Source organism: Lepisosteus platostomus, chromosome 5, assembly GCF_059453375.1.
Source record: "Lepisosteus platostomus isolate fLepPlt1 chromosome 5, fLepPlt1.hap1, whole genome shotgun sequence".
In the NCBI taxonomy this organism is placed as follows: domain Eukaryota; kingdom Metazoa; phylum Chordata; class Actinopteri; order Semionotiformes; family Lepisosteidae; genus Lepisosteus; species Lepisosteus platostomus.
In genome coordinates, this window is record NC_142615.1 from 19,626,059 (window position 1) to 19,648,282 (window position 22,224).

At 50.2% G+C, this 22,224-nt stretch overlaps 6 non-coding genes across 6 annotated transcripts; all 6 read right to left on the reverse strand.

The window, feature by feature from the left end:
* Positions 1–10,976: 10,976 nt before the first annotated feature.
* trnap-agg (transfer RNA proline (anticodon AGG)) lies at positions 10,977–11,048 on the reverse strand. Its single transcript has one exon. It is a non-coding gene; the product is annotated as a tRNA-Pro (tRNA).
* A 2,116-nt stretch (positions 11,049–13,164) lies between these two features.
* Positions 13,165–13,236, reverse strand: trnap-agg (transfer RNA proline (anticodon AGG)). The gene has a single exon. It is a non-coding gene; the product is annotated as a tRNA-Pro (tRNA).
* A 2,115-nt stretch (positions 13,237–15,351) lies between these two features.
* trnap-agg (transfer RNA proline (anticodon AGG)) lies at positions 15,352–15,423 on the reverse strand. The gene has a single exon. It is a non-coding gene; the product is annotated as a tRNA-Pro (tRNA).
* A 2,115-nt stretch (positions 15,424–17,538) lies between these two features.
* On the reverse strand, positions 17,539–17,610 carry trnap-agg (transfer RNA proline (anticodon AGG)). The gene has a single exon. It is a non-coding gene; the product is annotated as a tRNA-Pro (tRNA).
* A 2,115-nt stretch (positions 17,611–19,725) lies between these two features.
* trnap-agg (transfer RNA proline (anticodon AGG)) lies at positions 19,726–19,797 on the reverse strand. Its single transcript has one exon. It is a non-coding gene; the product is annotated as a tRNA-Pro (tRNA).
* A 2,114-nt stretch (positions 19,798–21,911) lies between these two features.
* Positions 21,912–21,983, reverse strand: trnap-agg (transfer RNA proline (anticodon AGG)). The gene has a single exon. It is a non-coding gene; the product is annotated as a tRNA-Pro (tRNA).
* Positions 21,984–22,224: the final 241 nt, after the last annotated feature.

Sequence of the window (22,224 nt, forward strand, 5' to 3'; positions counted from 1 at the left end):
TTGTTCTATTCTCCGACCACTCTCGGTGTAAAAAAGTCCCTCCTGGTCTCTGTTTGAATTGCACTTTCCTGCGTTTGCTTTGGTGTAACTGGCTTCGCCTGCATGGGCGAATGTGAAGAAGATCCTTAGTAAGTCATTGAAGAAAATCGAGAAGAGCTCGGAGTGGCCTCTGTCGTTCATCAACGATCCAGTCAGGCAGTACTCCTCTGTAAAGCGCCGTTCATTCACATCGATTGGCTTTTTTTTGCCTTCATTCGTGCAAGTAGTAAAAGCAGACGCCCCTTTAGGGAGCCTGTCAGCACCCGGAGTTTTCCCCTTCTGTAAGCTCTCCATAGCCTCTCAGCTCTTCTACTGTCAAATCCCCCAAAAGTACTTCCCTATCTTCTTCACTCAAAATTTTTTCTAGCTTTGAGGTAAAAAAATGAATTTCTTCATCCTTTACCTCTGTAGAGCTGTACAGTCTTGAGTAGAAGTGTCACACCCTCTGCAGCCAGAGGGCGGTCCTTCTCTGTCCTGTCCCTAGTTTCTGGTCTGCTGTCCTTCTTGCCCTCTCTTTCCCTTGGGCTATATATTTCCGGGTCTTGCACTCTGTCCTCGCTCAGCACTGACGTTCGGATGTCCTGAGACCCGCCTAGCACCAGGGCGCCCCACGTCCACTCCCTGAGGGCACAGGTTTCTATACGGCATTCCTGAACTCTTTGCACTAATGAGCCCGGGCCTTTTTCCCGTCTCGCCGCTACGCATATGGGTCTTTTTCCGCCCTCCTGCTCCCCACGGTTAGTCCCCTTGGACGTCCGTGACAAGAAGGCCTCGATGCAGGAGAGAATAGCACTCAGCTCTGTACTCTCTCTTCCCTCCTCATCAACTACACTTTCCATGACAGACTTGGAGCCTACCACTTTACTGAAAAAGAAGCGAGTACACTTCTCATTTTCTTCCAAGAACTGCACACAGCTTCTTAACAGCACTCCTCGACTACTTTCTTCCGCTATGCTCCGGACATCCTTTTTTAAAAGGGTGATATCCTCGAGCACATCGAAGCCACTGTCTCGTGTAGAGACGCTGCAGCTGCCTCTGTTTCCTGGCTAGCACTCTTCTCCGTCTGGCAGCAGCCTTCCTTCCCTCAGCAATGAAAAAGGCCTTTGTCCTCACCTTCACCTCCTCCCACCACTCTCCTACTGACCTGTACAGACACTGCAAGGACAGCCACTGTGATAGTTTCTCCTTGTAGCGGGATACTACCCCCTCGTTCTCTAGCAGCTTTGTGTTGAGTTTCCAGAGGCCTGGGCCAAAGACAGTCCCACCCTTGAGTTCCACTCTACACCCTAAAGCCTGGTGATCTGAGAAGAAGACAGGCTGAAGAGGGACCCCAACAACTTTCACTCTCTCTGAGACAAAGCAATAGTCAATTCTGGAGCTGCTATTCCTCCCTGACCATGTATATCCTGCTGTTGTGGGATATATACATCTATATGTGTCTGAGAGTTTAAAGTCTTGAACTAAGTTTTGCAGGGCCAGTGAGCTGGAATCCAATTTTATCGGAGAGCTAGACTGCCTGTCTGTATGCTTTAAGATACAATTAAAATCCCACCCACTATCACGTCTGTGCTACATAACAATAGGGGAGAGAGTGCCTTGAGTAGCTCCACCCTTCCTCCCACGTTAGTAGGGCAATACACATTGATTAGCCGCAGGTTAACGGTCCCCCATTCCACATCCACACACAGCAACCTGCCATCTATGACCCTCTGAATACTTTTCAATTTGAATGCCCATCCTTTGAAAAGAATGGCCACGCCAGAGGCTCTGTTGTTATTGTCCCCTGACCAAACAGAAGGCTCTTTATCCCACCTATCTTCAAAGCTTTTATACCTCTCTTGATTTACTTCTTTTTCTTTTTCTTCTTACCAATTTCCTGCCAGCCATCCTCTGAATGAGCCTTCATCAGGGTGGCAGCAGTAAAAGCGTTCACGGAGTCCATTTCAAGGAAGGGGGTAGAGGGAGGGGTGGAGGGGTTCCAGCTGTCCCCATCACCATGCTCTCCTTCCTCCTCGCTCGGGGAGAAAACAGAGTCATTTTTCCTTTTCCTCAAGTCCAGCTCCTGGGAGCACTGAGGGGAAAGGGGTGCAGCCGATGCACCAGTCTCCTCTTCCCCCTCACCCACCAGCTGCTGCAGATCCTCCGTGATGGACTGGATGGAGGAGAGGAGGACATCTCTAGCACTTGCAGAGTCTGAGAAAAGCAGCTCCGCTGAATCCTGGGTATCCTCGCTGGACCCGCTCCCCTGGGGGGCCCCACACTGGCCCTCATTCTGAGGAGCAGGAGTGGGGGAGGGGTCCTCGCTATTCTCTGGGTTTTCAAACCCTCGTGCTTGTCTGGTGCAGTCTGCGGTGTGGGGGCGTAGTGGATTTCTCTTCCACCGGCCCCAGACCCACAGCAGGACTGATCCTGGCTGGAGGCTGAGAGTCTTTGTCCAACAAGGGTTCTTTGTTTGACTTGTTATTTCCTTTGAATTTTCGGGCCAGTTTGGCTGAAACAAGCACTGCCTCATCCTTTCTCATTTTGAATTTATTGGCGTAGGCGTGAGGGCAGTTCTTAAAAACGTGTCCTTCCGAGCCACATAAATTGCAATTTGGCAGCATTGAACAGTCAGAGGCTAAATGTCCCTGTTTGCCACAGGTCTTGCAGCATTTCACAGTGCAGGACGATGCCAGGTGTCCCACAGCACCACAGCGCCGACACACCTTTGGTTGTCCCACATAAAAAACATAGCCATTGCAGGCGCCCAGCCGGATTGTAGAGGGCAGGTGCCTTAAGCCTCCATTTACATTGTCCGGTAGCAAGCGAACCTCGAATTTCCTTGCTCCTATTTTTATACCGTCAACATCTCTAACCTCAGTTCCATGGTGGACGGTGCAGTACTGGTTAAGCCAGGTGTGAATGTCCTCCGTCTTTGCCAGTTCCGAGAACATAACAACATGCACCGTTTTCCTCTCTCTCTGTGTCAGAGGCTGCAAGTTGATCTTCTCAAGGGCAGGAACTTTCCCTCTTTTTGCCTCAAACACATCCACACATTGTTCAAACAGAGAATAGGTAGCAAAAACAACCTCAAATGCTTTCTGACCTGGGAGAGCGAAGATGAAATCCAAGTGCCGAGGTTCAAAGCCAAGTTCCTTCTGCAACACTTTTCTGCTGAACTGCATACGATCCATGAAGAGATCATCCAAAAGCTCAAAACGCACAGCATTCTTGCGGGATCCAAAAGTTGCCATTTCGTAAACTGCAAAACAAACACTGCTTCCACAAAACAAGAAAACAATCCAACTACTCCACCTACAGGATGATCAAGGTATCACCCCTGCCAGGTAAGTATAAGTTGTATAAGGCCCTGCAAGCGGCCCGCACCCACAGCACAAAGCGCGCAGCCTAGGCCAGCTCCTCGCCCCGCACGCCACTGCCTCCTGCTGGGCCCTCTCTTTCGCACACTCACACGCCACACTAACACTCAAAAGGGTGGGCAAAACGAGAAAACGAGCGCGCCGTTTCCTACACATCTGCAGTCGCCAATGCGCATTCGCAGCATGTCCCGGGATGCAATTCGGCCTCATTTGCATAACACCAGACCCGCAAATCGCTACGCAAGCTCGCGTCGTGCGCCTGCCACGCACCGAACAAACACCGGAGCCTTTTCAGCAATTTCCAAAAAATGGGCCTGCTCGCCTGCCCACAAGGCTCCGTCTCTTACCCGCTCTCCAGAGCCTGCTGCCTTCTGTGCTGTTCTCTCGGCACCACTGCAGCGCACACAACTCCTGCAGCGCGGGGAGAAAGTTTCCACGCTCCGCCGCAGGGAAGGCTCGCTCCGTGCGCACACGTCCTTTCAATGCCAGTTCAACAAGTGCTCCGCATTAGCAGCGTCAGGGCTCCGGCATGTCGCACCTCACCTCACCTCGCACAGCCCCCTCTTCGAATGTCTGGCGCTGGGCATGCCCCGCTCTCCTCCACCTTATCTTATCGCGTGTGACCACCGACAATGGCCACAATGTCGGGGAATGGCACCTGTAAAGTGTTAATTGGGGCACAGGAACAGCCCGTCTCGTCTCGGGGGTCGGCTTCAAAGACAATACAGCAAACACAGCGGGGCGGGGGAAGAAGACGACACGACACATGCAGGTACATTCAGCTCCGGCGGGAACGAGTCATTTGTCGGTCTTTTCAAGTGCTGGGAGCCGAGTAATCCTTCGCTTGTATCGTTTCTCCCCGGTGACTAGATCTCACCCTGCGACTCTCGACTGGGCTCACCCACGGCAGCCCAGCAGGTGTGAGCCTAGCCGGCACCCGGATGGGAGATTCCCCCCGGAAAAGCTCAGGTTGCTGCTGCTCCTGCAAGAGGTGTGAATGGGACCAGTAGGGAGCGCTCAACCTGCGGTTTGTGTGGCTTTCTTATGCCCCAGCATCCTGATGGCGACCCTCCTTGGCCATTAAGAAATCCCAGGGCGTCTCTCAAAAAGAGCCGCCGGGGGTGTCACTCTGGTGTTAGTGTTCCCCTTTACCAATCAGTCGGGGTCTCCTCCTAATCCCCGTCTCATATGTAACAATCAATGACGAGGCCCCCCTGTCCCGCGATATTGTATTTGTCTCCTGGCCGCTGGCTGTCGCCGTGAGATTTAGTACTCGCGCAAGAGAGCGCGAACGCGGTCCCCTGCCCCCCACAAAGTGTGCGCTCCAGGTTCCCTCTCGGGGCTCTGCAACACAGCGGAAAGGCAGCGAGAAGGAGCCTCTTGCACTGACGCCGCAAGGCCACAAGAGGGCGGAGGCGCAGAGCGCCCGGCCGACATGTTGGACTGGTGTGCTTTATGTGCTGAAATAAACACGCGACAGCCCAGAAATGTTTTGAGTGCTGTGCACTGGAGGTTTTTGTCTTGTGAAGACTTGCCTTGTGCTCCTCCAAGCAGTTTGTTTGTTCTCCTCCAGTGCGGGACAAGCCAACACAAGGGAGCACATTCGCCAACATCCAGGTACGCAATGTGATTTGGAAAGCAGCTCCTTTCCAAAGAGTTGCACACGAACGATCCTTCAGTCCCGCTCGGGATTTGTTTGTCTTTAGTAAGACTTTGTTTTTTGTGAATTTTTGTGTTTTTTTTGGTGTTTTTTTTTTATTTTTGAAGCCCTCCCCTTCAGCCTAGCTCTGTTTGGGGAGGGGAGAGACTTTTGGTTTTTTTTTTGTTGCTTTTTTGTTGCTTTCTGAGTCCTGTTTGTGTTTTAATGGAAGGAAAAAACATGGAGGCAGAGAATGTTATTGTAGTGGAGGAGGAGAGTGGTGTAGGAAAGAGAAGGATGAGGAATTCGGACCGACCCCCCCGGCGGCTTTTTGCAAGGGCGCATACTGTTGTGGTGGATGTGAGCGGCGTGGAGAAACCGTCTGCGGGTGCTATTATCGCAGCTGTGCACGGCGTCTGTGGGGAGGGCTCTCTTTTTGCCTGCCACCCCCGGTCGCCAAAAGAGTTTGAACTGACTCTGGACTCAAAGGAACATGCAGACGCGGTGGCTGTGGGGCTGGATGTGCAGGGCACACCCTGCTACTGACGCTGGCTGGAGCGGAAGGAGGTAGTGGTGTCCTTCCTCCACCTCCCGGCATATATCTCAGATTAGACTATCAAGGAGAAGCTGAGTAGCTGGGGGGTGAGAGTGATTTCGGACATCAGGATGCGCCACTACCCTGGGACCACCATTGCTGATGGCATGAGGTTTGTTCGGATTCGCTTTCCCGAGCATGTACAGATGCAGCCATTCAAAATGGGTGAGGTATTTCGCGGCATACCCCGGTGGGCGTGTCGCGGTATCACGCGGTATCACGCAGTTCACGTGTGTCACGTGACTAACTATCCGGCGTCGCCTTGTAAAACCGCCAGGGGGAGCTTAACCTCTCATGTACAGCATTTGAGCCTTTAATTTTGAACTGTGTATTACAGCATGTTAATCATCAGTCATTAAAATGTTGGTATATTTTATGAAAGCAAGATTGCTCAGTTGGACAAAAGTACACAACCTACCTTTATCAGAAATATTTATGCATCAAAGCCTTTACTGAAGATATTACTAATAGTATTAATAATGGATGACTTTGGACAAGCTGTATACTCAAAGTATAATTTCTTTAGCACATTTGTACAAGCACTTGGAATCTGTCCAAGCCATACTTTGTCAGGCATTTTGTTTTACTTCAATGGGCATAAAAACTTCCTTGCTTTTAACAGGGCGTTTCATAATTTCTAACTACAAAAATGATTTAAAATGCGACACCTATCATGAAAAGAAAAAAATACACACCAGTATTCCATTTCTCCCTAAACATTGTAAGCTTCGAAGTCTTTAACTAACGTGATACCGGAGTCAACAAGCATACTTTTAGAATTTGATTAAAAGGGAATATAATATGGAATCGCGTATCTCAAGAATTTAATAACGGTATGATTATATCCGTGTACTGCGGCAGAGCTGTGTAGGGCTGTTTCGCCTGCCTGTTCATGCGAGCTGTCTTGTAGCCTACTGGTCTAGGTGCGTGACTACCAACTGGCAGTTTGTGTGTTTGAATCCAGCTGGTGCTGGACCTTCCAGTTTTATTTATTTATTTTTTAATCGCGTAACATAAACATATTACCGTATGCAAACTGTACTGTATACAATATGTATATTTATATTTGATGTCTTAACTGTGCCCGTTTAAGTATTGGATATTCATATCTAATTTTACCACTGAAGGGAAATCTTAACATAAACATACAGTATATAGCTGGTCTCGGTACTTTAAAGAAAAAAATACACACCAGTATTCCATTTCTCCCTAAACATTGTAAGCTTCGAAGTCTTTAACTAACGTGATACCGGAGTCAACAAGCATACTTTTAGAATTTGATTAAAAGGGAATATAATATGGAATCTCGTATCTCAAGAAATTAATAACGATATAATTATATTCATGTTGCAAAAGAACTGCAACGGACATTAAAACTCCCTTGCATGGTTTCATTACGACCAGAATCGGTCTTGAGATATTTTTAACTTGATTTACAGTTTTTGAGAGGTATGTCTTAACACCGATACTACAGTGCTTAAGTACTGCTCACGTTTATGTTTCTAGGTTTATATTATGCATTTCATACGGTCAAATTACTTTTGAGCAACTAATAAGAAGCGCGAAACGGTATGCGTTTTACTTTCGTTTTGTGCTGGAACCCGTGGATTGATTAGAGATATCAAGTACATACAAGTCATTTTTTAAATGTTGTAGTTCGTCTTGAAAAAATGTTACGAGTACATCATCTATCAACAATCACACAGGTTCTGTTTCCATATTGCGGATTTTGGTTAGGTATTATCAAATCCGGTGGCGCTGTTAGTTTACTGAGTCCCATGTCACATGGTCTGTGATTGAAACCTGTAAAACTGGTTTAATTCATCACAGCCAGCACTCTTCAGGTGTGAGGGTCAAGGGGACAAGGGGATCGTGAGCTGTGTCTAGGTGAATGGTTCCCTCACGAGCTTCTTTCCAGTGACCTTGCCTGGGGGCACCGCCACCTCGTTGATCTACCAATATGCTGACGACACCAGACTGACGTTGGCGGAGATCTCGGCCATTTTAGAGGTGGTGCAGGCCTACTGCGCTGCCTCGGGCGCCAAGGTAAACTTGGAGAAGTCTGAGGTCATGCCGGTGGGGAGGGCAGACCTTGCCCCGCTCTTCGGCTACCCTTTCAGGGTTGAGACGGGTCACCTGAAGGTCCTTGGCGTCTACATTAACGCTGATGAGCAGGCCACTGGGCTTCTCCTGTGGAAGGAGAAGCTCATTAAGATGAGGGCCAATTAAATCGGTGGAGACACAGGTCCCTGACCCTAAAGGGAAGGGTCCTGCTCGTTAACACACTGTGCCTGTCCCTCTTGTGGTACCCATTGTCTGTGATGCCTCTTCCTGAACGGGTAGAGAATGAGATTAGGCAACTGGTGGTTGGATTCGTGTGGGAGGGGAAGCCTCCGCGGGTCACTCATGACATCCTTATTGGGGAAATCTCCAGGGGTGGGCTGAAGCTGTGTGATGTAGGCCTGAAGCTGAAAAGCTTTAGGCTGAAAGTAGTGAAGAAGTTCCTTGACCTGGATAATGTCAGCATTTGGAAGATTGGTATGGCAAGCTACCTCGAGACTTGCGGGGGCTTGGGGCAGGAGACCCTCCTGGTGAGGCTCACTCCGGGGTTGATAAAACATCTGCCCTCCTTTTACAGGGAGGTCCTGCTGGCGAGGGGGTTGTTCATGTCCCAGCATGTCTCCTACACGTCGGAGACCCGGGCCCAGCTTCTGGAAAAGCCTCTGTTCCTCAACCCCCTGCTGGTGTCTCGATGGAACAGGCAGCTCTACGGGGCTGGCATATCCAAGGTCAAGGATCTTCTTATGAAGTAAAGGACGGATTTCTGCCCACCCAGGCTATTGTCGACGCTGTGCGAGAGGTCGACGACGAGCTGCCTGTCAGTAAGATCCGTCAGGATTACGAGCAGCTCAAACTCGGTCTCCCGGACAGTTGGCTGGAGAAGCTCCATCTACAAGACGGGGCAGCAGGCCCGGGCTGGCCGGAGCTGAGGGTGAAGTGGGGGGACCGTGGGGTGGACCTCCTGGGGTGCACCACCAGCATGTTCTACAGGCTGATGATGGGGAAACGCTTCAGAGTGCCGGTCTCAGAGGTGTTCTGGGGTAAGATCTTCCCCCAGCTCGAGCCAGGGCGTACTTGATGGTTCTGCTGGATTGTCTGTTTCGCTCTGTTCGAGGAGCTGTTCTTGACGGGGTGCCCTAGAAAGAGCTGTTCCTCTTTGGGTACCGCGGGTCTGAGGGGGGGGGGTTAATGCCATTTTAGTGAACCTCCTCCTCAGCCTAACGAGGACAGCTGTCTGGGAGAGGAGGAACCTCATGATGTGCAATGGCCTGAAGCCAGACCTTGTCAGGCTGTACATTCCCAGGGTGAAGGACTGCTTCTCTCTCAGCCTGGACTACTGCAGGGCTGAAAGGCGGATGGCCGACTTTCGCAGGATCTTCTTAAACAATAACATCTTTGTGGACCTGCGGGAGGAAGGCTTGTACTTCCGGCTCTGAGATGGGGGTGTCTTTGAACAAAAGACACACACGGCTCCACCCTTTTCCACCCCTGAATAGAATTGGACAGTTGAATAGCATTTAATTCACATCGAATAGCATTGGTCCCTGAATAGCATTGGTGAAGCTCAGCAGTGGGCCACTGGGCACAATTTCCCACCGTTTCCATAGTGTAGTGGTTATCACGTTAGCCTCACACGTGCAATGTCCCCAGTTCAAAACAGAGCAGCTTTTTTTGTTGCCACGCACACTGTTTGGGGATTCGCCTATGCGCTGTGATCGAACAGACCCACTCACCTCTTAGTGTGGCGGGATCTGCACAGTGCATGTCGCAGCGCTTTCTGCTTTCACTTCAATGTGCTTCCTGATGTCGAGTCGTGTGCTATGCAGAGGCTCTGAAAGCGAGAGCAATGAAAAGGTGCACAGTGCTGTGAAAGAAAACACAGCAAAATCTCTTAGAGTTACAAAAACACTTGCTTTGTGTATAAAATGCATTGTGAATGCTTTCTCAGCCTTCACTTTGTCATTTTTATGACTTTTTTTTACCACGCTCAAATATTGTTTTGTCCATATCTTCACAATGGAAGCACAGAACGTCTTCAAACCAAATGCATTTAAAAGACCACAACTTCTGGAAATTTCCACATTCTCTACATCAAACTTTCAGTGAGCTAATTTCGTTTTTCATTGATGCATAATTACGCACTAACTGGAACCCGGGGGACCGCTGTGTACACATGTTCACAATGCGAGAAATACTGTTCAATACGGCTTCATGCGAAAAACCCGTATATTACCTTAGGAAGCAGAACAGTGCAGTCTCCAATTACCCAGACTGTAAGATGACAAGATGAGTTGATGGAAAGAGCACAAAAGTTCAGCTCGTACAATAGGCAACGAAGGTCCCAGCGTCGTCATCGCACTTGAAAGGACTGCCTTGCAGACCAAGGGCAGTGGGCGGTGCCCGGTAAGAGGGGCAGAGGCGGTAAGACATGATGCCGAGAAGCATGAAGCGAGGAGGATGAGCTCAAATGGTAGAGCGCTCGCTTAGCATGCCAGAGGTAGCGGGATTGATGCCCGCATCCTCCAGGTCTGAGTTTAGAGCTCCAGGAGCCTGGTGCTCTCATTTAGCCTCTGTGACTTCTGACAGGTGATCCTCCGTTGCGGAGAGAATGTCCTTCAATTGTCAAGCGTTGAAGGGCCACACCTCCTTCCCAACCTCAGTCTGCACTGAGTGCGTCTCCGGCATTTTCTCGTCCAATTTGTCAGCTTAGCAAGTGAAAAGTATATCCGAGTGAAAACAGTGCTGATAATACTCTCAGGAATTGTTAGAAGACGTGCTTTTGATCATCGATTGCTTAACAATCACATTCGTTCGACGTGAGCAATCAAGCTCGTAGTTTTCCTTCAAATCTTGAAAGCTCTCAGTGAGAACATCATAGGCTGCAGGACGCCCCGTAACTTGATTACTTCAACAGAAAGAAGAGCAGACAGCTCCACAAATATGCGAGGCGCAGAGAGCGCAAGGCGAGCCGCACACGTTTCGGTGGCTGAGAGAGGGCAGTTTTTGCTTCTGCATTTCCCAAGTAAGGACGCATGACAACAAGCGATCGCGGTGCTCATCTGCGACATAGTGGTGATGAGTTCTCAGTACGTGTTCTTTTGAACGAGCAATGAGGTTGCCGCCTCGGACAGCTGACTGCACGCTCTCATTGTGCCACGTGATGAGAATTCACCAGGCTCTTTAAGTCATTAGTCACATTCCATCGTTTGCCATAAGCAGACGCTGCGAAGTGATGTGGATATCAGTTCCCAGTCTTGTGGAAGAGGAGGAAAAGAGCACACAAAGGCTCATCCGGGAGTTGAACCCGGGACCTCTCGCACCCTAAGCGAGAATCATACCACTAGACCAACCAGCCACAGCAGCACTTTCCATTTCAATCTGTCGCGAGCTTGAGGATGGGGGAAAGGCGTCATTCGCTCGTCCAGTCAGACCTTCATCAATAAGTCAAGAAAGCCGCAATTACACGACTGCCTTGTAGACGAAGGGCAGTGAACTGTGCCCGGTAAGAGGGGAACAAGCGGCACTAGGTGACGCCGAGGCATCAGTCCCAGCGAGGGGGGTTGGTTTGTATGGTACAGCGTTTGCTTTGCATGTGGGAGGTAGCAGGATCAATTCCCGCATCCTCCAGGTGTGTGCTTAGAGCTTGATGTGCCAAAAGGTGTCCTTTAGCCTGTGGTCACGCCTTGCAGGGAGAGCATCGTGCAGCTGTCAAGCGTTTCGCAGCCACGCCCCCTTTTCATCTTCTCTCTGGCTTAAGCGTCTCCGCCACTCTCTCTTGACATTTCATGTCAGCTTGTCAGAAGTCCGAGTGACATTTTTAATGGCTGAGTGAGGGCACGATGCTGAAGCAGAGAGGCCACTTCAGCCAGAGAGACTTGTGCTAGGTGAGATCTGAAAAACGGACTCACAACAGAAACAGACCAAAAATGTATGGGTGACATCAAAAGGCAAATGCAACATTCAGCAGAGGGCGTCTAAAGATTAGGGAACGGGCGACTGAAATCCATGTGAGGCAAACTTTCCGGTGTGTGTCCTGCAGCTGCGTTTGTTGGCGTAATTGGTAGTGCGTCAGTCTCGTCATCTGAAGGGCGTGAGTTTGATCCTCACACAGGGGCAGGGCTGCTTCCTCTCTTGCTCTTTTCAAACACTTGCGGCAACTGTTCGCTCATAACCACGTCTGGAATGCGTGACCTTTACACGGGCGAGGAGCAACGCCGCATCCCTTTTCTAAAGAACATTCACATTCAGAAATAAGTCAAGAAATTTGCCATTACTTTCGCTCGCACTGCTGTCAGCCTGCCCATGTTGCCAAAGAAAGATTCACTCGGCGTCAACATGACAGAACAGCGATCACTTGAAAACAATGTTCCACACTCCGTAAGCAGGAACTTCAGTGTTTGCAGTCACCCGATATGCCGATAGTCAAAGGAGCGCAAAACACGAAGCGTCAAAAGACAAGATGAGTTGATGGAAAGAGCGTTGAATTGATGAGCACAAAAGTTCAGCTCGTACAATAGGCATCGAAGGTCCCAGCGTCGTCATCGCACTTGAAAGGACTGCCTTGCAGACCAAGGGCAGTGGGCGGTACCCGGTAAGAGGGGCAGAGGCGGTAAGACATGATGCCGAGAAGCATGAAGCGAGGAGGATGAGCTCAAATGGTAGAGCGCTCGCTTAGCATGCCAGAGGTAGCGGGATTGATGCCCGCATCCTCCAGGTCTGAGATTAGAGCTCCAGGAGCCTGGTGCTCTCATTTATCCTCTGTGACTTCTGACAGGTGCTCCTCCGTTGCGGAGAGAATGTCCTTCAATTGTCAAGCGTTGAAGGGCCACACCTCCTTCCCAACCTCAGTCTGCACTGAGTGCGTCTCCGGCATTTTCTCGTCCAATTTGTCAGCTTAGCAAGTGAAAAGTATATCCGAGTGAAAACAGTGCTGATAATACTCTCAGGAATTGTTAGAAGACGTGCTTTTGATCATCGATTGCTTAACAATCACATTCGTTCTACTTGAGCAATCAAGCTCGTAGTTTTCCTTCAAATCTTGAAAGCTCTCAGTGAGAACATCATAGGCTGCAGGACGCCCCGTAACTTGATTACTTCAACAGAAAGAAGAGCAGACAGCTCCACAAATATGCGAGGCGCAGAGAGCGCAAGGCGAGCCGCACACGTTTCGGTGGCTGAGAGAGGGCAGTTTTTGCTTCTGCATTTCCCAAGTAAGGACGCATGACAACAAGCGATCGCGGTGCTCATCTACGACATAGTGGTGATGAGTTTTCAGTACGTGTTCTTTTGAACGAGCAATGAGGTTGCCGCCTCGGACAGCTGACTGCACGCTCTCATTGTGCCACGTGATGAGAATTCACCAGGCTCTTTAAGTCATTAGTCACATTCCATCGTTTGCCATAAGCAGACGCTGCGAAGTGATGTGGATATCAGTTCCCAGTCTTGTGGAAGAGGAGGAAAAGAGCACACAAGGGCTCGTCCGGGAGTTGAACCCGGGACCTCTCGCACCCTAAGCGAGAATCATACCACTAGACCAACGAGCCACAGCAGCACTTTCCATTTCAATCTGTCGCGAGCTTGAGGATGGGGGAAAGGCGTCATTCGCTCGTCCAGTCAGACCTTCATCAATAAGTCAAGAAAGCCGCAATTACACGACTGCCTTGTAGACGAAGGGCAGTGAACTGTGCCCGGTAAGAGGGGAACAAGCGGCACTAGGTGACGCCGAGGCATAAGCCCCAGCGAGGGGGGTTGGTTTGTATGGTACAGCGTTTGCTTTGCATGTGGGAGGTAGCAGGATCAATTCTCGCATCCTCCAGGTTTGTGCTAAGAGCTTGATGTGCCAAAAGGTGTCCTTTAGCCTGTGGTCACGCCTTGCAGGGAGAGCATCGTGCAGCTGTCAAGCGTTTCGCAGCCACGCCCCCTTTTCATCTTCTCTCTGGCTTAAGCGTCTCCGCCACTCTCTCTTGACATTTCATGTCAGCTTGTCAGAAGTCCGAGTGACATTTTTAATGGCTGAGTGAGGGCACGATGCTGAAGCAGAGAGGCCACTTCAGCCAGAGAGACTTGTGCTAGGTGAGATCTGAAAGACGGACTCACAACAGAAACAGACCAAAAATGTATGGGTGAGATCAAAAGGCAAATGCAACATTCAGCAGAGGGCGTCTAAAGATTAGGGAACGGGCGACTGAAATCCATGTGAGGCAAACTTTCCGGTGTGTGTCCTGCAGCTGGGTTTGTTGGCGTAATTGGTAGTGCGTCAGTCTCGTCATCTGAAGGGCCTGAGTTTGATCCTCACACGGGGCAGGGCTGCTTCCTCTCTTGCTCTTTTCAAACACTTGCGGCAACTGTTCGCTCATAACCACGTCTGGAATGCGTGACCTTTACACGGGCGAGAAGCAACGCCGCATCCCTTTTCTAAAGAACATTCACATTCAGAAATAAGTCAAGAAATTTGCCATTACTTTCGCTCGCACTGCTGTCAGCCTGCCCATGTTGCCAAAGAAAGATTCACTCGGCATCAACATGACAGAACAGCGATCACTTGAAAACAATGTTCCACACTCCGTAAGCAAGAACTTCAGTGTTTGCAGTCACCCGATATGCCGATAGTCAAAGGAGCGCAAAACACGAAGCGTCAAAAGACAAGATGAGTTGATGGAAAGAGCGTTGAATTGATGAGCACAAAAGTTCAGCTCGTACAATAGGCAACGAAGGTCCCAGCGTCGTCATCGCACTTGAAAGGACTGCCTTGCAGACCAAGGGCAGTGGGCGGTGCCCGGTAAGAGGGGCAGAGGCGGTAAGACATGATGCCGAGAAGCATGAATTGAGGGGGATGAGCTCAAATGGTAGAGCGCTCGCTTAGCATGCGAGAGGTAGCGGGATTGATGCCCGCATCCTCCAGGTCTGAGTTTAGAGCTCCAGGAGCCTGGTGCTCTCATTTAGCCTCTGTGACTTCTGACAGGTGCTCCTCCGTTGCGGAGAGAATGTCCTTCAGTTGTCAAGCGTTGAAGGGCCACACCTCCTTCCCAACCTCAGTCTGCACTGAGTGCGTCTCCGGCATTTTCTCGTCCAATTTGTCAGCTTAGCAAGTGAAAAGTATATCCGAGTGAAAACAGTGCTGATAATACTCTCAGGAATTGTTAGAAGACGTGCTTTTGATCATCGATTGCTTAACAATCACATTCGTTCGACTTGAGCAATCAAGCTCGTAGTTTTCCTTCAAATCTTGAAAGCTCTCAGTGAGAACATCATAGGCTGCAGGACGCCCCGTAACTTGATTACTTCAACAGAAAGAAGAGCAGACAGCTCCACAAATATGCGAGGCGCAGAGAGCGCAAGGCGAGCCGCACACGTTTCGGTGGCTGAGAGAGGGCAGTTTTTGCTTCTGCATTTCCCAAGTAAGGACGCATGACAACAAGCGATCGCGGTGCTCATCTACGACATAGTGGTGATGAGTTTTCAGTACGTGTTCTTTTGAACGAGCAATGAGGTTGCCGCCTCGGACAGCTGACTACACGCTCTCATTGTGCCACGTGATGAGAATTCACCAGGCTCGTTCAGTCATTAGTCACATTCCATCGTTTGCCATAAGCAGACGCTGCGAAGTGATGTGGATATCAGTTCCCAGTCTTGTGGAAGAGGAGGAAAAGAGCACACAGGGGCTCGTCCGGGAGTTGAACCCGGGACCTCTCGCACCCTAAGCGAGAATCATACCACTAGACCAACGAGCCACAGCTGCACTTTCCATTTCAATCTGTCGCGAGCTTGAGGATGGGGGAGAGGCGTCATTCGCTCGTCCAGTCAGACCTTCATCAATAAGTCAAGAAAGCCGCAATTACACGACTGCCTTGTAGACGAAGGGCAGTGAACTGTGCCCGGTAAGAGGGGAACAAGCGGCACTAGGTGACGCCGAGGCATAAGCCCCAGCGAGGGGGGTTGGTTTGTATGGTACAGCGTTTGCTTTGCATGTGGGAGGTAGCAGGATCAATTCCCACATCCTCCAGGTGTGTGCTTAGAGCTTGATGTGCCAAAAGGTGTCCTATAGCCTGTGGTCACGCCTTGCATGGAGAGCATTGTGCAGCTGTCAAGCGTTTCGCAGCCACGCCCCCTTTTCATCTTCTCTCTGGCTTAAGCGTCTCCGCCACTCTCTCTTGACATTTCATGTCAGCTTGTCAGAAGTCCGAGTGACAATTTTAATGGCTGAGTGAGGGCACGATGCTGAAGCAGAGAGGCCACTTCAGCCAGAGAGACTTGTGCTAGGTGAGATCTGAAAGACGGACTCACAACAGAAACAGACCAAAAATGTATGGGTGAGATCAAAAGGCAAATGCAACATTCAGCAGAGGGCGTCTAAAGATTAGGGAACGGGCGACTGAAATCCATGTGAGGCAAACTTTCCGGTGTGTGTCCTGCAGCTGGGTTTGTTGGCGTAATTGGTAGTGCGTCAGTCTCGTCATCTGAAGGGCCTGAGTTTGATGCTCACACGGGGCAGGGCTGCTTCCTCTCTTGCTCTTTTCAAACACTTGCGGCAACTGTTCGCTCATAACCACGTCTGGAATGCGTGACCTTTACACGGGCGAGAAGCAACGCCGCATCCCTTTTCTAAAGAACATTCACATTCAGAAATAAGTCAAGAAATTTGCCATTACTTTCGCTCGCACTGCTGTCAGCCTGCCCATGTTGCCAAAGAAAGATTCACTCGGCGTCAACATGACAGAACAGCGATCACTTGAAAACAATGTTCCACACTCCGTAAGCAAGAACTTCAGTGTTTGCAGTCACCCGATATGCCGATAGTCAAAGGAGCGCAAAACACGAAGCGTCAAAAGACAAGATGAGTTGATGGAAAGAGCGTTGAATTGATGAGCACAAAAGTTCAGCTCGTACAATAGGCAACGAAGGTCCCAGCGTCGTCATCGCACTTGAAAGGACTGCCTTGCAGACCAAGGGCAGTGGGCGGTGCCCGGTAAGAGGGGCAGAGGCGGTAAGACATGATGCCGAGAAGCATGAATTGAGGGGGATGAGCTCAAATGGTAGAGCGCTCGCTTAGCATGCGAGAGGTAGCGGGATTGATGCCCGCATCCTCCAGGTCTGAGTTTAGAGCTCCAGGAGCCTGGTGCTCTCATTTAGCCTCTGTGACTTCTGACAGGTGCTCCTCCGTTGCGGAGAGAATGTCCTTCAATTGTCAAGCGTTGAAGGGCCACACCTCCTTCCCAACCTCAGTCTGCACTGAGTGCGTCTCCGGCATTTTCTCGTCCAATTTGTCAGCTTAGCAAGTGAAAAGTATATCCGAGTGAAAACAGTGCTGATAATACTCTCAGGAATTGTTAGAAGACGTGCTTTTGATCATCGATTGCTTAACAATCACATTCGTTCGACTTGAGCAATCAAGCTCGTAGTTTTCCTTCAAATCTTGAAAGCTCTCAGTGAGAACATCATAGGCTGCAGGACGCCCCGTAACTTGATTACTTCAACAGAAAGAAGAGCAGACAGCTCCACAAATATGCGAGGCGCAGAGAGCGCAAGGCGAGCCGCACACGTTTCGGTGGCTGAGAGAGGGCAGTTTTTGCTTCTGCATTTCCCAAGTAAGGACGCATGACAACAAGCGATCGCGGTGCTCATCTACGACATAGTGGTGATGAGTTTTCAGTACGTGTTCTTTTGAACGAGCAATGAGGTTGCCGCCTCGGACAGCTGACTGCACGCTCTCATTGTGCCACGTGATGAGAATTCACCAGGCTCGTTCAGTCATTAGTCACATTCCATCGTTTGCCATAAGCAGACGCTGCGAAGTGATGTGGATATCAGTTCCCAGTCTTGTGGAAGAGGAGGAAAAGAGCACACAAGGGCTCGTCCGGGAGTTGAACCCGGGACCTCTCGCACCCTAAGCGAGAATCATACCACTAGACCAACGAGCCACAGCAGCACTTTCCATTTCAATCTGTCGCGAGCTTGAGGATGGGGGAGAGGCGTCATTCGCTCCTCCAGTCAGACCTTCATCAATAAGTCAAGAAAGCCGCAATTACACGACTGCCTTGTAGACGAAGGGCAGTGAACTGTGCCCGGTAAGAGGGGAACAAGCGGCACTAGGTGACGCCGAGGCATAAGCCCCAGCGAGGGGGGTTGGTTTGTATGGTACAGCGTTTGCTTTGCATGTGGGAGGTAGCAGGATCAATTCCCGCATCCTCCAGGTGTGTGCTTAGAGCTTGATGTGCCAAAAGGTGTCCTTTAGCCTGTGGTCACGCCTTGCATGGAGAGCATTGTGCAGCTGTCAAGCGTTTCGCAGCCACGCCCCCTTTTCATCTTCTCTCTGGCTTAAGCGTCTCCGCCACTCTCTCTTGACATTTCATGTCAGCTTGTCAGAAGTCCGAGTGACAATTTTAATGGCTGAGTGAGGGCACGATGCTGAAGCAGAGAGGCCACTTCAGCCAGAGAGACTTGTGCTAGGTGAGATCTGAAAGACGGACTCACAACAGAAACAGACCAAAAATGTATCGGTGAGATCAAAAGGCAAATGCAACATTCAGCAGAGGGCGTCTAAAGATTAGGGAACGGGCGACTGAAATCCATGTGAGGCAAACTTTCCGGTGTGTGTCCTGCAGCTGGGTTTGTTGGCGTAATTGGTAGTGCGTCAGTCTCGTCATCTGAAGGGCCTGAGTTTGATGCTCACACGGGGCAGGGCTGCTTCCTCTCTTGCTCTTTTCAAACACTTGCGGCAACTGTTCGCTCATAACCACGTCTGGAATGCGTGACCTTTACACGGGCGAGAAGCAACGCCGCATCCCTTTTCTAAAGAACATTCACATTCAGAAATAAGTCAAGAAATTTGCCATTACTTTCGCTCGCACTGCTGTCAGCCTGCCCATGTTGCCAAAGAAAGATTCACTCGGCGTCAACATGACAGAACAGCGATCACTTGAAAACAATGTTCCACACTCCGTAAGCAAGAACTTCAGTGTTTGCAGTCACCCGATATGCCGATAGTCAAAGGAGCGCAAAACACGAAGCGTCAAAAGACAAGATGAGTTGATGGAAAGAGCGTTGAATTGATGAGCACAAAAGTTCAGCTCGTACAATAGGCAACGAAGGTCCCAGCGTCGTCATCGCACTTGAAAGGACTGCCTTGCAGACCAAGGGCAGTGGGCGGTGCCCGGTAAGAGGGGCAGAGGCGGTAAGACATGATGCCGAGAAGCATGAATTGAGGGGGATGAGCTCAAATGGTAGAGCGCTCGCTTAGCATGCGAGAGGTAGCGAGATTGATGCCCGCATCCTCCAGGTCTGAGTTTAGAGCTCCAGGAGCCTGGTGCTCTCATTTAGCCTCTGTGACTTCTGACAGGTGCTCCTCCGTTGCGGAGAGAATGTCCTTCAATTGTCAAGCGTTGAAGGGCCACACCTCCTTCCCAACCTCAGTCTGCACTGAGTGCGTCTCCGGCATTTTCTCGTCCAATTTGTCAGCTTAGCAAGTGAAAAGTATATCCGAGTGAAAACAGTGCTGATAATACTCTCAGGAATTGTTAGAAGACGTGCTTTTGATCATCGATTGCTTAACAATCACATTCGTTCGACTTGAGCAATCAAGCTCGTAGTTTTCCTTCAAATCTTGAAAGCTCTCAGTGAGAACATCATAGGCTGCAGGACGCCCCGTAACTTGATTACTTCAACAGAAAGAAGAGCAGACAGCTCCACAAATATGCGAGGCGCAGAGAGCGCAAGGAGAGCCGCACACGTTTCGGTGGCTGAGAGAGGGCAGTTTTTGCTTCTGCATATCCCAAGTAAGGACGCATGACAACAAGCGATCGCGGTGCTCATCTACGACATAGTGGTGATGAGTTTTCAGTACGTGTTCTTTAGAACGAGCAATGAGGTTGCCGCCTCGGACAGCTGACTGCACGCTCTCATTGTGCCACGTGATGAGAATTCACCAGGCTCGTTCAGTCATTAGTCACATTCCATCGTTTGCCATAAGCAGACGCTGCGAAGTGATGTGGATATCAGTTCCCAGTCTTGTGGAAGAGGAGGAAAAGAGCACACAAGGGCTCGTCCGGGAGTTGAACCCGGGACCTCTCGCACCCTAAGCGAGAATCATACCACTAGACCAACGAGCCACAGCAGCACTTTCCATTTCAATCTGTCGCGAGCTTGAGGATGGGGGAGAGGCGTCATTCGCTCCTCCAGTCAGACCTTCATCAATAAGTCAAGAAAGCCGCAATTACACGACTGCCTTGTAGACGAAGGGCAGTGAACTGTGCCCGGTAAGAGGGGAACAAGCGGCACTAGGTGACGCCGAGGCATAAGCCCCAGCGAGGGGGGTTGGTTTGTATGGTACAGCGCTTGCTTTGCATGTGGGAGGTAGCAGGATCAATTCTCGCATCCTCCAGGTGTGTGCTTAGAGCTTGATGTGCCAAAAGGTGTCCTTTAGCCTGTGGTCACGCCTTGCATGGAGAGCATCGTGCAGCTATCAAGCGTTTCGCAGCCACGCCCCCTTTTCATCTTCTCTCTGGCTTAAGCGTCTCCGCCACTCTCTCTTGACATTTCATGTCAGCTTGTCAGAAGTCCGAGTGAAATTTTAATGGCTGAGTGAGGGCACGTTGCTGAAGCAGAGAGGCCACTTCAGCCAGAGAGACTTGTGCTAGGTGAGATCTGAAAGACGGACTCACAACAGAAACAGACCAAAAATGTATCGGTGAGATCAAAAGGCAAATGCAACATTCAGCAGAGGGCGTCTAAAGATTAGGGAACGGGCGACTGAAATCCATGTGAGGCAAACTTTCCGGTGTGTGTCCTGCAGCTGGGTTTGTTGGCGTAATTGGTAGTGCGTCAGTCTCGTCATCTGAAGGGCCTGAGTTTGATGCTCACACGGGGCAGGGCTGCTTCCTCTCTTGCTCTTTTCAAACACTTGCGGCAACTGTTCGCTCATAACCACGTCTGGAATGCGTGACCTTTACACGGGCGAGAAGCAACGCCGCATCCCTTTTCTAAAGAACATTCACATTCAGAAATAAGTCAAGAAATTTGCCATTACTTTCGCTCGCACTGCTGTCAGCCTGCCCATGTTGCCAAAGAAAGATTCACTCGGCGTCAACATGACAGAACAGCGATCACTTGAAAACAATGTTCCACACTCCGTAAGCAAGAACTTCAGTGTTTGCAGTCACCCGATATGCCGATAGTCAAAGGAGCGCAAAACACGAAGCGTCAAAAGACAAGATGAGTTGATGGAAAGAGCGTTGAATTGATGAGCACAAAAGTTCAGCTCGTACAATAGGCAACGAAGGTCCCAGCGTCGTCATCGCACTTGAAAGGACTGCCTTGCAGACCAAGGGCAGTGGGCGGTGCCCGGTAAGAGGGGCAGAGGCGGTAAGACATGATGCCGAGAAGCATGAATTGAGGGGGATGAGCTCAAATGGTAGAGCGCTCGCTTAGCATGCGAGAGGTAGCGGGATTGATGCCCGCATCCTCCAGGTCTGAGTTTAGAGCTCCAGGAGCCTGGTGCTCTCATTTAGCCTCTGTGACTTCTGACAGGTGCTCCTCCGTTGCGGAGAGAATGTCCTTCAATTGTCAAGCGTTGAAGGGCCACACCTCCTTCCCAACCTCAGTCTGCACTGAGTGCGTCTCCGGCATTTTCTCGTCCAATTTGTCAGCTTAGCAAGTGAAAAGTATATCCGAGTGAAAACAGTGCTGATAATACTCTCAGGAATTGTTAGAAGACGTGCTTTTGATCATCGATTGCTTAACAATCACATTCGTTCGACTTGAGCAATCAAGCTCGTAGTTTTCCTTCAAATCTTGAAAGCTCTCAGTGAGAACATCATAGGCTGCAGGACGCCCCGTAACTTGATTACTTCAACAGAAAGAAGAGCAGACAGCTCCACAAATATGCGAGGCGCAGAGAGCGCAAGGCGAGCCGCACACGTTTCGGTGGCTGAGAGAGGGCAGTTTTTGCTTCTGCATTTCCCAAGTAAGGACGCATGACAACAAGCGATCGCGGTGCTCATCTACGACATAGTGGTGATGAGTTTTCAGTACGTGTTCTTTTGAACGAGCAATGAGGTTGCCGCCTCGGACAGCTGACTGCACGCTCTCATTGTGCCACGTGATGAGAATTCACCAGGCTCGTTCAGTCATTAGTCACATTCCATCGTTTGCCATAAGCAGACGCTGCGAAGTGATGTGGATATCAGTTCCCAGTCTTGTGGAAGAGGAGGAGAAGAGCACACAAGGGCTCGTCCGGGAGTTGAACCCGGGACCTCTCGCACCCTAAGCGAGAATCATACCACTAGACCAACGAGCCACAGCAGCACTTTCCATTTCAATCTGTCGCGAGCTTGAGGATGGGGGAGAGGCGTCATTCGCTCCTCCAGTCAGACCTTCATCAATAAGTCAAGAAAGCCGCAATTACATGACTGCCTTGTAGACGAAGGGCAGTGAACTGTGCCCGGTAAGAGGGGAACAAGCTGCACTAGGTGACGCCGAGGCATAAGCCCCAGCGAGGGGGGTTGGTTTGTATGGTACAGCGTTTGCTTTGCATGTGG